This window comes from Festucalex cinctus, chromosome 6 (genome assembly GCF_051991245.1).
Source record: "Festucalex cinctus isolate MCC-2025b chromosome 6, RoL_Fcin_1.0, whole genome shotgun sequence".
Taxonomy (NCBI): Eukaryota; Metazoa; Chordata; class Actinopteri; order Syngnathiformes; family Syngnathidae; genus Festucalex; species Festucalex cinctus.
Genome location: NC_135416.1, coordinates 19733374 through 19745311, shown reverse-complemented (window position 1 = coordinate 19745311; position 11938 = coordinate 19733374).

Genomic DNA, 11938 nt, shown 5'->3' with positions numbered 1-11938 from the left:
AACTTAGCAATATTCTAATTGCTGCAAAACAGAAACAAATATACATCTCTTTTTTTTCCTGATGAAAGAATACTATAATCTTTCTTTTGGTAGGTTCCATGTTTTATAGCAATAGAAAACACTATTCTGTGGGCCTTGCAAAATCAGTCAAAATCCAGTAAAACAGCCGGGAGGGAGCGAAGGGAGTTGCTTCAGTGAAAATGTTTGCGAGTAAATGAGTTAACTGTACATGTTATTATATTTTGCGTGTGTAGTTATACATAATAAAGTTTTCAGGGAGTTCATGTTATGAAAGCACAGAACTGTTTATTTTGAAATTGTTTATTCCTCCAACGAGCAGACCATGCTTTCCTCTACGCTGCCTGAAAACTTGTCCACTTGGCTGCACTGCATGCAAATTCCATTGCTGCTTCTGTATGCCATAGCATGCCAGTCTTTTCCAAGTTCATCTGCGTTTGTCGTGCATGCTCACAGCAAAGTCTCGTTCACTGACCCTTGATGATATCGTTGACGATCCCTGCTCTCATATGCTCATTATTTTCAAAAGCGCCACATTATTCACTCATTGCCGACTTGCAGTGTCTCACTGGCATTGTTACGCTTATTGTAATATGAGAGTGTCTGTTTGTTTTTATTCTTAGCAGCCCACACTAGAACTTTAAAAAATATAATGGGCTATGCAGTAATATTCCCTAACCATACTGTAACGGCATTGAAATGTTTTCAAAGTAGAAAAAAAGATGAGAATGAACACAATTTATTATTATTATTATTATTATTATTAGTATTGTTATTATTATTATTATTATTATTATTATTATTACACTGTGTGTCCCCATGAGGGTCGCAGGAGAGCTCAGCCTATCCCATCGGACCGTGCAGGAAACAGGGTACACCCCATACTGGTAGACAGCCAATCAATGGGCACATGTTTTACAATTAACACATTCATGAAAATGTATTGGCCAATTGAGATGGAACACAATATTTCAGTGAAAAACACAATTCTATATTCTTGTTTATATCCAATCTTGAAGCAATACTTTAGGACCAGACTATAAAGAGATGCTTTCTTTTCTCTTTCTTCTCTGGATGGTCACAAAAACAGGCCAAGCCGCTCTGAAAGTGGCCACTCGGGTGGGAGTTTTATTACACCATCTGCAGACCTGTAAAACGACATAATTTGCTCCCCTTCCGCCATACATAAACTCTTGTCTCATTTGGAGCATAACGTCTATTATGGTACACTCACTGCATACTTTAGTTTATAGTCTAGAAAAACAAGAAACTGCATATATATATATATATATATATATATATATATATATATATATATATATATATATATATATATATATATATATATATATATATATATATATATATATATCAAGAGAAGATATACAACTGATTAGCAGTCTTCTTTTAATACTATAATTATGTTCTTTCCTCCATGTGCTGTACTGCAGCACCAGTGGTGAGGAAAGTACTCACTTATTTTTTTAATTAAGTAAAAGTTATAGTAAAAAATACTTATGTATTATAAGTACAAGTATTTTTTGAAAAATCTACACAAGTAAAAGTGCAAAAGTATTCATTTTGAAATGTACATAACAATAATGAAGTGCTTGATCCCAATTCAATCATACTTGATAAAGTAAATATAAATTAAAATTGATTAATTGATATACACAAAACTTGCTTAAAAGGACTGCACATTTATTTATTTAGAACTGAGTGCAGTAAACAGTGGAAAGTGGAAAATAAATGGCTTCGTGCAGGGTTTTTTTTTTTTTTTTTTAAGATTTAAGATTTGACGGCGGGTTTTTGACTGTAAACAGTTCAGCTTTTCAAGGCAAGCAAATGCAGCATTGGAAACAGCAGGAGTCCTTTTTGCTTCCCAGACACAAAAATAGCTCTGTCAAAATGGGCCACGGGTGAACAGCCTCTGCCCTCTTCGTCGGTGGACTCTTCGTCATCTCTCTGGCTCCTGTCTCAGCTGCTCTTATCCACAATGATATCGTCGGCCGTGTCGTCCACTTTGCCATCAGGTGCCCGCTATAGGCTTCATTTAGCGGTGTATGTCGTGCACGGTAGGCTCACTGTTGATTTGTATTTATTTCGAAAAAAACAGGCTGGAAAAAAAGTAGCGTGTCATGTAGACACAATTACAAAAGTAATGGAGTAAAAAGTAAAGATACCTCAAATTACATGCATAATTAATTCAACTAATTAATTAATTAATAAATTAACGCATATTTGAAAATATCTGATACTTTTCCTAGCACCTCTTGTAAAAATCCAACTAAAATTTGTCGAAAAAGTGTTTGAGCAACAACAACAAAAATGCAAGTTTTACAAAAATTGGCCGCGAAAAAGCCCGCAATAATAATAAAAAACAAATGTCCATGAAATTCTTAACATTTGCAGAAAAAGTATTTGAGAACAAAAAAAAAAAAATGCAACTTTTATCGCAACTTTTAGACAAATCAGGCAATTTAGCCCACAAGAGTAATAAAAAATGCCTGCGAAATTCTTAAAATTTGCAGAAAAAGTGTTTGAGCAACAACAAAAAAATGCAACTTTTACAAAAATTGGTCGTGAAAAAGCAAACAACAATAATAACAAAAATGTCCACGAAATTCTTAAAATTTGCAGAAAAAATATTTGAGCAAAAAACAAACAAATAAATAAACAACCTGCAACGTTTATCGCAACTTTTAGACAAATTGGCCACAAAATCAGGGATTTTAGCACACAATAATAAAAAATACCCACCAAATTCTGAAAATTTACAGAAAGTATTTGAGCAAAAACAAAAAATTGCAACTTTTACAACAATTGGAAAATGCAAAATCAAGCATTTTAGCCCGCAACAATCATAAAAAATGTTGGGAAATTTTTAAAATTTGCAGAAAAATTATTTGAGCAACAACAACAACAACAACAACAAATATTACAACTTTTAGAAAAATTGGCCGCAAAATCAGGCATTTTAGCCTGCATCAATGCCCGTGAAGACTGTTAATAATATCAATAGACTGCTTTTCCTGAATGAATACACAGCATCATAATATCAGCCTGACATGTTATGAAACCCATCTGTCTGTTCACATTTGTCCAAATGTCCCCTTCAGTTCTGGGCCCACAAGGGTGAACTTTAGGCAAATGAATCGCTAGCTGCAGCATTTTGCAGTAATTTAACAAAGAAGAGTGTCAGGCTTTGTTTGGCTCACAAGGTGTCCTGGAGGACCTGGCTCAAAGAAGTACAGTAATAGTTGCTGCATGGCTGCAGGCAAGCGAGCTCTCCACTTGCTGCTGATGTTGCTTTAAATAGAAATTACTTTTCACGTTGTTTCGACAAAAAGTGGGCCTTGAGATAGTATTGAGATTAATGATACATATGCACTCTCCCTCAAATTAATAGGCTGATTAAATTAAGGTCTAACCTCCTTGGTCCCTGGGGGTTTCTCTTACTTGGCTATGACAAATACAGTGTGTGTGTTTTTTGCAGTTGCGTCATATCAGACCTCGTTGTTTGACTCCATCACATCAGTCCAACCGGAGCTGATTTATCAAAAAATAATTCACAAATGTACAGAAGATTTACTGATGTGTCACCTAAAACTGTCAGTGTGTTGAGGATACAGTAAATTTAAAATACATTCTGAAAATAAAGTTATAATGAATGTCACTATTTAACGGTTGCTATTTCGTATTTTAATGAGATGGGGACCAAATATTTGCAATAAAAGTCAAGTTTGACATGCTACTAATTAAAGTGCGGCAGTTTTCAATTTTGACAGGAAAAAAAAAGCGTGAAAATGAGTGACAGTGTAGAACTATGACGCATTTTCTTCTTAATGACTAAGCACTTTTTTCTGTCATAGTGGAAGGGAACCTTCTAGTGTAAAGGGAGCAACACAAGCAGTGGCAACCAGACTGTGGCTAGAATCTCTAATGAGATGTCTGGAGAGATAATTGATGCTACTCTGAAATGTGCTTACCATGGACCCGGGACACTTATGTTTAATGAGAATTAAAGATTTAAAAGCAGTGCAGTTTATATTACGAAAACACAAGGGGCAAGTGAATAACAAGAAAAGAAGCAACGCTGGGGAAAACTGCTAATTGTAGGGTACATTTAGACGCATAAACTTGGACTGTGATAGGATGACATAGACCCCAAGAAAACCGACACAGGCAAGGTGGTAACACGCAAACTCCACACAAGTAGGCCAGAGCCCCGGATTCAACCCCCCACCTGAGAAATCTGAGGCGGATGTGCTCGTCACACATGGAGGAGAGTTGGTGTAGACGTATAGCACAAGAAGAGGAACGGGTGGAAGTGAGAGGAAAGATGCCACAACAATCAGCACCCTGCAGACGGATGCATGCTTCCTTGACGAGGCAGGATGGGTAGACTCTGTATTTGTTTGTTAGAGCAGCAGTATTGAAGAAGTTGCACTACAGCAGAATTTAACAGTAAAATTCTGACATTTTCATGTCTGCACTTTTGCAGTTAAATTTGCTTTGGTTGACACACTGACAACAAAATAAAAACATAAAACCAGTTTTTATTTATTAAAGCAACACAAGGTTTATTAAAAACTAACCAGCTATTCTGTGAAATGGTGAATTTCAACATTTCCCTGAAAAAATTGTCAAATTATCTTGAGCAATTATGATTTTACAGTACCGTATTTTCCGCACTATAAGGCGCACCTAAAAGCCTTCAATATTTTCAAAAGCTGACCAGCTTATAATCCAGTGCGCCTTATATATGGATCAATATTGAGCCGCAACAGGTCCGCTGTCAAGACGCTATCGTGACCCTGCACGATCGGTGACGCGCATGCGCAGAAGATCCCGCCATCTTGGATCGCTAGCCAATACTAATACTTTACCTCAGAGAAAATAATAAAACAGCTGTTTATTCATTTTGGGAGTGAATGGAGTTGTCAGAAAGCTGGTTTGTAATCTATTAATAAAGTTTGACTGACCTATCTGACTGTTTTGTTGACATTCCCTTTATTATTTATTCATAAAAATTTTAAAATATGTCATTCATTGAAGGTGTGCCTTATAATGCGGTGCGCCTTATAGTGCGGAAAATACGGTACTTTTTGTGAATACTTTTGCAAGAGATAGTTTGAATTTTTTTACTTAAATCTCTATTTCATCCTCACCTCCAGCGGTGTGCGATCATCACTGACTTACCCCTGACAGCATTCTGTGCCTCGAGTTCTGGTCCGGTTTTGGTCAAGAGGAAAATAGAAAAAAGTTGGCTGGGGTCAAGTAAATTAAGCGTTTTTCTTCTAAAAGAGTGATACATTTGCATCACAAAACTTTGCCCTAAAAAAAGTCAGACACCATTACTGCCGGGCACTAATTTTCTGTTCGTTCGTATCACTGCGCGTCGCCCTGCAGACAGCTGATAGTCCCGCCTTCGAAAAGACAAATAACTTGTAGATTAGTGCGCATCTATCAGCTGTATGTGGGGCGCCGCACAGTCATACGAACAAACAGAAAAATAGTGCCCGGCAGTAATTTTTTCTAGGGTGAAGTTTTGTGATGCAAATGTATCATTCTTTTGAACACAAATTGTTTTCAGAAGAAAACCACTTCATTTACTTGCCCCCAGCCAACTTGCCGGACTATTTTCCTCTCGAGCAAAACCGGACCAGAACTCGTGTCACAGAACGCTATCAGGGGTAAATCAGTGATGATCGCACGCCGCTGGAGGTGAGGATGAAATACAGATTCATGTTCAAAATTCCGAACTATCCCTTTAAAGTACAATATCGGCCCTGCTTGGACAGTCACGTGATCATCGTGACGTATCTTGTGCTATAAACACGCATAGAATAACATGGCTGCCAAAACTGTAAAGGGACTCACGAGGAATTATTGCGTCCTATGGCGGGCAACAAAGGTGGAATTACGCCCTATGGCAGGGTTCCTGGTCCTGGAGGTAACAAAACAAACACCTTTGAAAAGGTCCAACTTTCGTCTTCCATCCATCCATTTTCTTGACCGCTTATTCCTCACAAGGGTCGCGGGGGCTGCTGGCGCCTATCTCAGCTGGCTCTGGGCAGTAGGCGGGAGACACCCTGGACTGGTTGCCAACCAATCGCAGGGCACACAGAGACGAACAACCATCCACACTCACACGCACACCTAGGGACAATTCGGAGCACCCAATTAACCTGCATGCATGTCTTTGGAATGTGGGAGGAGACCGGAGTACCCGGAGAAGACCCACACAGGCACGGGGAGAACATGCAAACTCCACCCAGGAAGGTCCGAGCCTGGACTCGAACCGGAGACCTCAGAACTGGGAAGCGGACGTGCTAACCACTCGACTACCGTGCCGCCCAACTTTCGTCTTGTCAGTCCATAAAATATTCTCAAAAAAGTCTTGGAAATCATCAATATTTTTTATTTTTTTTGCAGTAAGACAAGCCTTTATGTTTTGGTGACACTCTTCTTTGTTGAGTCCTAAAAAATGACCTTTACTGAGGTGATGGAGGCAAGCAGTTCTTTAGATGGTGTCCAGGGTTGCTTTGTGACCACCTGGATGAATCATCGCTGTGCTCTTCGGGTAACTTTTGTAGGCCAGCTACTCACCACTGTTACACGCTTTCTTCATTTATGAATTATAGTTCTCACCGTGGTTTTCTGGGGTCCTAAAACTTGTTGAATTGCTTCATAACCATTTCCAGATTCAGAGATGTCACTAACCCCGGGTTTTCACTGGATGCGGTTGCGGTGCGGTTGCGGTGCGGTGCGTCTTGACTGCGTGCTCCGGACGGGTCAATTTTTTTGTCAATCCACACCGGCTCCGCACAGCTGCGGTCCGGCAGCTCCGTCGCCGCCCACTTCCCAACGTGTCTCGCGGGACCGCGCGCGCGCGATCATGTGGCATTTCACAACGACAAACATACAGAAAGTCTGCTCAACAGAGAAGCAGAAAGATATGAGATTCCATGCAGCATCCTTTTTTTGGTTGTCCTTGTAAAGTATATTAATAACGAGAGTCGGGTCAGTGCGGGTCCACTCTTTATTTCTGTCTTCCCCGTCCGGCTGCCGCTCAGTACGGCAAGCGAGACGGGCACAACAAGCAATCGCGAACATCAAACTCACAATACATTACAGTCCTTATAAAAAGGATGTGCCGTGTCATATATTATTTTGTGGTTTTCCACCTCCAATATAAACCTCTCCTCGTCCATGTTCGCTGGTGTCTAAACCGTGAATGAGCACATGGCCCGGCGGCGACGCCCACGTCACGTTTTGATGAAAAACTTGCGAAATAGGAGCTGGCGAGTGTTTTATTCTGAAAGGTAACCGGAAATTTATTTTGAAACTGCCTCGGTCTTCCTGTCCCGCTCGATGTGTTTTGTGGTAGCTTGCCATTTGCCGGAGGCCTACCGCTGCGGCGTCCGGCAAAAATAGAAAATAGGCTATCCTTGCGGAAGGCTTGCGGCACGCCGCAGGCCTTCCGCAGTCGACACGCAACGCACCCGCAAGCGGTGTAAACTGCACCATTCGAATGAATGGAATCTAATTGCTTGCGTCGCCGGACCGCACCGCAACCGCATCCAGTGAAAACCCGGGGTTAGGCTATCGCTCATATTTTCTTGAATTTTTCTTTAGATCTTGGCATTTTGTTGCAGAATTTTTTTTAAGATTTTTTTTTTGGCCAACTTCATTTTGTTAGACAGGTTCTATTTCAGTGACGTCTTGATTGAGCAGATCTCAAGATAATCAGGCTTGGATGTGGTCAGTGAGAATGAATTTAGCGTTAAAAAAATATCCAAATTTATCCAAGTACTTTTTCTACAAAGTTTATGACAGTTTTAAATATTTTTTTTTTCACCCTGATAAATAAAATCTGCATTTTAAGGAAAAACAATAAGACTTTAGAATATATTAATTCTTGCTTATATAAAGGTAACCTTACCTTGTTCAGTAACATCATGAATGTACCCTCCACTCCTTAGTCTTGCAGATTTATGTCTGAATAGAGCTCAGATAGAACTAAGGGGAAAAAACATAAACATACATGTATTTTGTCAGACTTTACACACAAACATAGTATTTCTGTATAATATTATACAGCCTATTTGTATGGATGAACCATGAAAACAATTTCCAAGCAAATTCACAAGCTAAATGAGTCCAAATTACTCTAGTGACCTGCCTGAGCCCACTCTAATAGATAATTCCCTTACGTAATCATCTTAATGTGATTAATAGACAGAAAAAAAGTGTCTGAGGTGACTTTTGTTTAACCTTTTATGAGTATTTCCCTCTAGATTGGCTTTAAGAGGCTCGACTATTGTTTGCTTCACTTCCACGACCAATAATCTGTCAGAGTGATATACTTGGATGACGTATTGGCTCTTTCAAAGGGAGGGGTGGCACAAAGTCCATAAAGTCAATCCTATTTCCCAGTAAGCACATGAAAAGAGCTTAGACAGTTTATTATACTCAAGAGAAGGTTTTGCCTACAAGGAGGGTCGATATGATATGTACAAAATGAAGACATTTTGAAGACATACAGTGAACCTCTCCAAGTTCAAAGAACGTTTTCTGGAAATATGCCTCAAAATTTAAATAAAATTTGTAAGGTTGTAAGACTTGAAAAAATCTCATGAGACTTCAGTTTAATGAGCATCTTGTGTGTTCAACGAGTCTGCCAGGTGTCTTCAAAGTGTGAATAGTTTTTACTGCACAGTGTTTTGCTATAAAATGGGCAACTTCTCTATAATTGGTACCTATAGCGCAAATAAAAAGTTTATGATGGTTACTCAACAGTCACCAAAATAGAGAAGTTATAATACAGTATATCAACATCATGGAACAGATTGTGTTGAACTTTGAATGTTACACTATAGATGAGAAAAGGATTTATTTCAGAACCATTCTTTTGCATGGTTCTCAAAAAATGTTCATTATAAGACCTAAATTATAGTTCATGTATTGTACTGTATGTGTCATGTACTGCCATACACAACAACATACACTGAACATAAACAATGGTCAAGGAGAACACAAGACAGATATTTATGAAGACAAAACATGAATAAAAAATTCTGCTTATTTTCATATCTTCCATGATAAAATCTGTATGAACTGAGAGGACAATATTAGCCTCGATCATTTGGAAAATCATCATTGTCATGAGGTTGAGTTTTTGTGCTGTATGATCTTTTTTTTTTTTTTTTTTTTTTCCCAGTGCCTGATCGGGTGGATGAACAGGCCTTCCAGCGTACACCTGCCCTCCATCATCATTAATTAGGTTGGATTGATGGGAGCTGATTCAAATGATATTGTTTACTACTTGCTGTCTGCCCGTGTTGATCGTGTGCTTTTTCTCTACCATGCTACGCGTTGTACAATTTCTCTTTCTTACATGTTATTCTGCTTTTCTTTTTCTAATATTTGTATACACTTCACTTGTGTAGTGCAGATTTTGTTGTTCTTTTGTTTATCACCCCCAAACCTGCATGGTTTGCATTCAGTTTATTTGCTTTTCTAGTCTTAGGTACCTTTCTTGTATTGTTAGTTCTCTTTCTCTTTGTGTTTTATTTTGTTGTGCTTGTAAGTGTTGTACTTCTCGAGATCGGTTTTAGTCTTGAGAAAGGTCTCAAGACCACCTTTTAAGGCTCTCATTTCAGTTAAAATGTTAAAATGAAAGTCTACCATGTAGCTACCTGGATAAAAGGATCAACATTGGCCCGGATTTCATTCGCTGGCGTGAGCTAAAAAAAATGACGCAATGTGGTTGTCCTCATAAGAAACGTGGTCTTCCTTCAGGCATAACTGTACCGCTTTTGTCCACATGGCACCGCCATAATCAACGTAACCTTGAAAGTTCCTAGTGTTGCTTTAAAGAAACAGAAGCAGGAAGTAGACTCGGACTTTTCACAAAAGGATCAAAATATTTCTGTTTTTTCCATCATGTTTTGCCTTTTGGCAGCCAAAAGTGGCTTCGAGGAGAAGGCTCTCGGTAGGATTCAGTTATCGGGTTAAGGATGAATTGGCAGCATGAAATGATACCGCTGGATTCGAGGAACTCATCAGTCTCGACATCAGGTTACGCAACCCTACGTGAACGAGAGAGGGACAGTGTGGCGCATTCCGCATCTGACAGATGTTCCTTAGCGCGCGTCTTTATTACCAACTCCCTGGACAACAGCTGTCCGATGAGGCCATCACTGAACTCCAGCCGTGTCATAGTTTGTTGACGACAATCGGAAAAACTTTAGGTCGAAGACTGGCACCCTTGTCACTCCACATTGTTTATCTGCTGTCTGTCTACTCCATCCCTTGTTAAAGAGATGTAGGAGGTGATTAATCTTACTAATGTACCTTCTGAATGCCACAATTTGAGAGTTGTTTTTAGTTAAAGATAAAGCTCATGGAACATCATGGACATAACTTATTGCGCTAGTCCTGCCAACCACACAGTGCACACACACAAAACGATCATGCGGCAATGCTAAGTCAACTGGTCATCCTCTGGGGTCAAGGCTGACACACATCTCCCACAGTCTGACAGTGATTTCCCTTGTGGACTGTTATTCAGCTGCCTCTCAGAGCACAGACAGTCTCACGCACACACTCACACCGAGAAATATCCATGATCGCAACTCACAAACTTCCTGCTGGTATTTCTTTGTTCTTGTTTCGTGCCGCACGTACACATCCGTTGTCAGCTTCTTCCATGCGGCAAACTAGGCATCGAAATGTAGCTCCGACATTGTAAAATCCCTGAGAACCGGAATGTTAGTCCTGGTTCCACTTGATTATCGATGCCCAACCATCGCTGGAACTGATCCTAACTGACTGCAGCCAAGAGGTGAGGTACGCCCATCTCGTTTCAACCAAGCACATACTTTCCAACCGTGTCAGTTTGAGGTCAATGACAGACTTTCTTTTATATTTAACACGTTACCAGGGGATTCATGACAAATATTGTATCTAAACCCTTTGTCAGACGTAGGCTATATCCCAGAAACATGTAGACTTGGGGTCCATATGGACACCACTTGATCTAGTTGGGCTTTGGCTAGGCATGGTCTTAGAGTGGGCTTCGTTGTTGGGCCCCACTTGGGCAATAGGTGGGCAATAGATGGGCCTAACTAAGAAAGAGCAATAAGTGGGTACCCTGGTTCAAATCCCTGTCATAACAGTCATGTTTTAGGAGTCAACTTTTACCTGGGACCCAGATGGGCAACCCAGATGGCAACCCAGATGGGGCCCATTTTACTAGCCCATTCCATGTCCATGTGGGTTTTAGCTAGGGTTCATATGAGGCCCACCTTGAGTCCATCCTGGCCAAAATTAACTGGGACCCATCTGGGCATCCCAGATGGGACCCATTCACCGGCCCATATCCAATCCACATGGGTGTTGGCACTGATTATGTTAGAACTACACGATTGAGCCTCACAGTTAACATAGATGCAACATAAATATTTACTTTCCGCAGGGGATTTCATTAAATCATTGTTAGCATATGTGCACACACACAGAGATAAACCCATTCATAGTTGATGTGTCAATGCTGTCATGACTGGAGGAAGATACAGTAAGTGCAGTAACTCCCAGAGAGAACATCTTTAGCTGAGTGGGTGGAAAGAAACTTTCTCCAAGCAAAAGGTGAAGACATCCCATAATGATATCATACCAAAGCTTCTGCATTTCTATTAGTCTCTCATATACTGTTCACAGACAGTGTCACAATATGCAACCTGGAGCATCGCACTGGATCAGAGTGAGGCGATGACAAGTGACACAGGATGCTTCAAAAGTCCCACTCACCATGACTCATCTCCAACAGCCCCTAAGGCTGGCAAGACTGTCACTCAAAGTACTTTCCAATCAATCCAACTTGTACAGAGAGTTGATTATTGTTTTAATGAGA